The sequence below is a fragment of the Nuphar pumila genome, chromosome 1 (assembly GCF_984573655.1).
Source record: "Nuphar pumila chromosome 1, dmNupPumi1.hap1.1, whole genome shotgun sequence".
Taxonomy (NCBI): domain Eukaryota; kingdom Viridiplantae; phylum Streptophyta; class Magnoliopsida; order Nymphaeales; family Nymphaeaceae; genus Nuphar; species Nuphar pumila.
This window is the reverse complement of record NC_143249.1, coordinates 131,648,078-131,654,077: the sequence shown is the minus strand read 5'-3', so window position 1 is coordinate 131,654,077 and position 6,000 is coordinate 131,648,078.

Here is a 6,000-nt window from a genome sequence, read left to right as displayed (position 1 = left end):
CCGGAATCCAATTCCAATTTTAGATTTCAATTCCATTTTCGGATATAATCTGAATCTCTTAAATCCATTTCTATTCCTAAATACCATTTGATTATCTTGGATCCATTCCAAACTTAAAAATCCAAGTTCAATTCCATCTCAAGTATTCATTTCCTTTCCTAAATTCAAATTCAAATTCAAAGTCCATTTTTGACTTTGAAACTTCATTTCCTTTCATTTCAAAGCTTCAAGTCATTCTTTTTCATTTATCCTTCCAAATCCTGATTTACTTCAAAAGCTTAGAACTCCTCTGATCTATCTCAAGTTCTAAGTTAAATTAAATCATTTCTTCACTCCTTTACCAAGTTCATCTCAGAATAACTTGGAAATTTCTAAATCAATTTTCAAAAGAGCATACATTCTTGCATTGCACAAGCATGATTCTTTGTGCATTTAGAGTTAGATTAAATTCTTAGATTATATTTAGGCAAAGCAAAAGGCATAGATTCGATCCTTGGTTCGATTACCCCTGGTAAAGGCGCCAGGAACGGTCGAACCTCGTACCGACGAGCGAATCCCGTCTCTCCATTTTTCCGCAATATTTTCAAAAACGGAGGCGAGTTATTTGCTAAATATTTTCAAATTAAGGTCAAGTGAGACCGCACAAAATAGTTCCTCTTCTCTCTTTCTTTCTTTTCTCTTTTCTTTCTTTTATTCTTCTCCCTTCAAAAAGGAGGAAAATAGAGGTTAGAAAAGGAAAAGAGAAGGAAGAGAGAGAAACCATAAAGAGAGGAAAATTTTTGCGATGATCACAGGTATGTTGGACCATTTGAGATCGTGGCGAGGATTGGTGAAGTGGCATATCGTGTTAAGTTGCCTCCACAATATGCCCACATTCACAATGTTTTCCACGTGTCAATGCTCAGAAAGTATATTCCTGACCCATCACATGTCATACGTTACGAAGATGTGGACGTGCAGGAAGATTTGACCTTGTCAGAAAGGCCTATCGAGATTGTTAATCGACGAGATCAAGTTTTGCGTACCAAGACTATTCCGCTAGTTAAGGTACGATGGCAGCACCATGGCATCGAAGAATGCACATGGGAACCAGAAGCGAGCATGAGGGAGACTTATCCAGAACTTTTTGTAACCCCCTAAGGGTGATTTCGCGGACGAAATCCTTTTTAAGGAGGGGAGGATGTAAGATCCACGATTCTAATTTTGATGATTATAGTGTAATTATATGGAAATCGATGAATTTCTATGTTTTGGCAATTTCTGAAGAATTGCTTATTTTGAGAACCGGGTAAATCGCATAATATTATGTAAATAAAGCAATTTCGGGAAATCTAGAACGAATTAACACCTGAAACTTTTAGGTTAAAATTGGAATAGAGTGGTAGTGATACACCCTAAAATTTAGACCCGAACGACGAGGAAACCTCGTCAGTGCATGTGAATTTCGAGTATTGATTTAATTTTGGACCCGAATCTTAGAATGCTTAATTTCAACGAACGAGTGGTGATTTCCTTGAGAGGCATCAACCATTCTACGTTAATTAAGGTTATAAAGAGAATGAAATAATTTGTTGTGATTAAATTATTATTTTGTTTCATTAAATAAGCGTTTTCTTATGATGTACACTATTGACGGGTTTTGGTTTTTGGTCCATATCACCTAGTGGATCCAAGACCCATGGACGACCCCTATAGTGGACATCCATAGCCATGGTTGACCAGCTGGTCAAGGGTGGACCAGATGGGTGGCATTTTTGCAAGAGAGTTGCATGGTTTTTAAAAGAGGGCCTCTATTGGCCATTTATCTTTTCAAAAACCTCATGATGGAGCCCAAAGCCCATCATGAGGGGCGTCTTTTCCAAAAGGAGAGCATGGGGCTGGTACCCCATGGCAATTTTGAAACAAATTTAAAAGTTTTTAAATACTCAAAACCGGTTGGGCCTAAAGGGCGGCTAGCCTTGGGCAGCCCTTGAAAATTTTCAAAACATTGATGGCTTTTCAAAATTGTATTTTTGAAAGTCTTTCTAAAAAGTTTAAAACCTTGACATACATTGGCTATGGGGGGGCGTGGAGCACCCCAGCCCTCCATCTTGGAGGGGTAAATCCTAGCCATCCAACCTAAATGTACAACCTATAAAACTCTTAGAAAAAAAATGGGCCCCTCTCTCTCTCTTGTTGGGCGATTTTTTTTCAAGAACTCTCTCTCTCTCCCAAAATTCCTCTCTTTCCCTCTCACTTGCTTACTCCCTCCAACCGTGGGAACCTCTTAACGTGCAGCTGCAACATCACCTTCCTCTTCTTCAAGTAGCTAAGGTGAAGATTCACCTCACTTGTTACGATTTTGGTATGAAAAGGAAGCCGGTGGGACTTTGCATCTTTGCATGCAAGACTAAACGGTGGATTAGCTCTAAGATTTGTAGTTGTAATCCTGAATCACCATGGATTTGCATTATCATTTTGCAGCATGCATTTGCAATATTTGCTTTTTGGATTTTTCTCTCGATTTCATTTTGGTTTTAATCACCTTCTATGCTTGTTGTTGTCTTCCTTCTCAACAAAAATGCTGTTACATTTTTCCTTCCTACTGTATTTCACGGTGTGTTCACAGCTATAGCAATTTCTTCGGGTGTGCTGGTCCGAGCTGGGCTTGTCCAGCCTACACCCACTTCATTTGACATGATCTTGGGAGTGTTGGGACGCCGGTTGGTGCATTCCATCCCTCTGCATTCTTTTATTTTTTTCTGGTGTTTCTTCTTGTGGTGATTGGGCTCAATCCAGTCCCCACGCGTTGGGACTGGTATTGCAACAACGATTTGGGCTTGGGTCACGTCGTGACCAGCCTTGCTTGAGCGTGGAACCCTGGCCTTTTCAGCAGCAAGGTAATGCTTGCTTTGTTTTTTTTATTTACCTTATTGTCGACCTTTTTGGTTCAAGGGTCGGTTCACTCGGTTGGCGCAGCAGGACCCAAGTGGTCTGACCGACCAGGGGACCCTATTGTTCGGTGCCAAACCCTCTTTGGGTTGGCTGCTCAACCGCCCCTTGTGAGCTCTTGCTCATGCTACTGGGAAGAGCATCAGACTTGGTCCAACAGACCAGACCCTTTTGCCAACCAGTTTTCGCCTTAGCTGGAGCTGGACGCCCTGCGGGTAGCTCGCGCGCCCAGCATAAGCCCTCTATGAGCTTTTCCTTTCTTTCGGAGGTAAGTTTTGTTGTTTCATTTTCTTTTTGTTTTCTTTGTCTCGGACTGTTGCCAGTCGGAACCATGGGTTCAGACCAGCACTACAGTCCGTCTTGACCGGTTGGGTGCAAGTTTGGGCCCAGCCCGATTTACCTCCTTGGCTGTGGCTGGGTGCGCACCGCTAGGGTGTTGTGCACCCCTGGCATTCGGTTAGCACCTTGAGGGTGCAGGTCTGGACCGAGACTTCAGACCTGAACCTCTTGGCACCTAGGGCTAGCCGCGACTCACCCATGTTGGAGCCGAGTGCCAGCCACTTGGTGCTGGACACCCCGGGCTATCCTTTCCGGCTGAGCCACTTTGGGCTCAGGTCTGAACTGAGAAGTTCAGACCCTACCCTGTCTTAGCAGTCGTTTGGTCCTAAGGACCAGACCTCCCCTTGATCAGCCTTAGTGCCTCTTTTCACTAGAATAGCCATTGACCTTTGCCGGCGGCTTGTATCAGCCCCAACCAAAACCCTTTATTGATTTGGCCCGAATTATGGGTCAGACCAGATCCGGTGGGCATGTATGATAGTAGGGTCCAGAAGACCAGACCATCGTTTGAGATTGGAACCCCTTTTGGCCGCAAGTGTGTAAACTTCAAGTTGGCACCCTTGCAGCTCCGGAATTCGACTATCATGGCTATTAAACACTTTTCTTCAAAACCAGCATGACTCCATTACTAACTGAACCATAGTAGACCCAATTTCGGGTTTAGTTAGCCTACACCTCCTTCACACCTCGGTTAGGGTTTTGGCATAAGTGCACATACCTTGGGTTGCATCGAGTCGATATATATATATAAGTGTGATTGTGTACAAACATACGTGTATATAAGTATAGGTATGTGGAACCTTGAGTATCTTTGTAACGTGAATATATGTATATATATATATATATGTATATACGTACCCATAGAGGTTAATAACATTTAAATGACTACTTCGGTATGACCGAATGGATGTGCGACTGTAAGACCCACTGTATTTCTGAGGAAATTTTATGTGTAATATATTTCTGTGTTGGTGATTTCTCTCTTTAACGCGAGAATTGCTCGTAATTTATGCATTTATTGCTTTACGAGGTGATTCAAGGCAAACCATGACGAATTAAATCTCGATATTTTTAGAGTTGATTTATATTATACCCGATTAGACTTATCTTGAATTTGGAACCTAAACGAGGATATTACCTCATTATTTTAAGTAATTGGCGAAAAAAGGGTATATTGGTAAAATATGAGTCATAACGAGGATAAAATTCATCAGATTTGAAAACCTAAGTAAATGATTTCAATACTTAGGTTGGATTTTATGAAATGTAAGTTTGAAATAAAACATTTAAATGTTTGAAACCTAGCTTTTAAATGAAAAACAACCATGGTTTTTTAAAACAATCAAATTGGAATTTTGTGAAATTAAGTGAGGTTTTTTCAAAAACAAAACTTCAAAAGGAAGTTATTTTGGAAGTTTTAATAAAGTGGTTAGCATGGGGCCCACGTGAGCATGAGCTCAGCCCATGCTACCTTTGAAATTTTTTTTTTCAAAGAAATGCATTTAATAGGGGGTTTTCAGAAAAAAATCAAAAAGCAAGTGTATTTGGGGAAAAATTAAAACATAGGTTTGTCTTTGGAATTTTAAGAAGGTGGGTAGCATGAAGCCACGTGATGCTACTTTCTTTAAAAACAAAAAAAAAAAGAGAAGTTTGAGAAAAAAAATAGCATTGATGGTGGTTTGACTAAAGGTCAAACAAGGGGACAAGCTCTCCTTAAATTAAGGAGAGTTGGTGAAGGCTAGTGAAAGGGGTTGTTGAACCCTTGAGCTAGGTCTCTCAAGGGGTCAACCCTTGAAGACCTAGAGGATAGATAGAGGGGAGGGGGGGGCATGAGATGGGAGAGCCACCCATCTTGCTCTCCCAAATCTCAGCCCTCCATTGGGTTTGAGGTTTATAAAAGGGGGACAGGAGAGAGAAAAATTCTTCTCTCTTCCCCTCCTCCAACGTTTTTCCCTTCTCTCTTTCTTCTTCTAAGTAGAGAAAGTGTGTGAGGGTAGCACTACCTCCAGCTGAAGGACTCCATCCCCTTTTTGCAAGGTGAGTTAACCATTTTTCGTTTTCATTTCTTTTTTTGGTTTGCCATGAGCAAGAAGGTATGCTATAAGAACGGAATCGGTGCACGTATAACGTGCAAACCGATTCGTAATGGCCTCAAGCCACGAAAGTGCCGAGTGGAAACGTAGTCCACTTCGTTTAGGTTGCATTTGAGCTATGTGTTATGCCTTGAAATTTCATGGGTTGCTTCTTGTAAGCTTAGTTTTAAAAAAAAAAAAAACGTTATATTTCTCGTTTTTTCGAGTTGTCAGGGAACCCTCCGGAAAAATGAGCGTATCTCCCTGGATACGCATCAGATCGGAGCGTTCTTGGACCTGTCGGAAAGCTTAGACTGAGATACACAACTACTTAGTTGTCAACATTGGCTGTTTCGGCCTGCAGAGTCGACGAAAATCCTCGTCTTTGGCTGACACGTTTTTCCGTCAGCAACCCAGGAACGTTCCGAGTGACGCCTGGTTTTCCTGCAATAATTTCTGGACCGTATATCGGAATGTGGATTTCTTGGATTCTCTAGAAAGCTAACGAAACCATCTACGAATCTCGTGTTTATTACCTTCGCCGTAAATGCCTGTAGATCGTCGGAAAAGGGCAGCCTTTCCACTGCAATATGGGAAAAATATATATATATATATACATAGGTATGTAGTTTTGGGGTTTTGGTGATTTTTTTGTCCT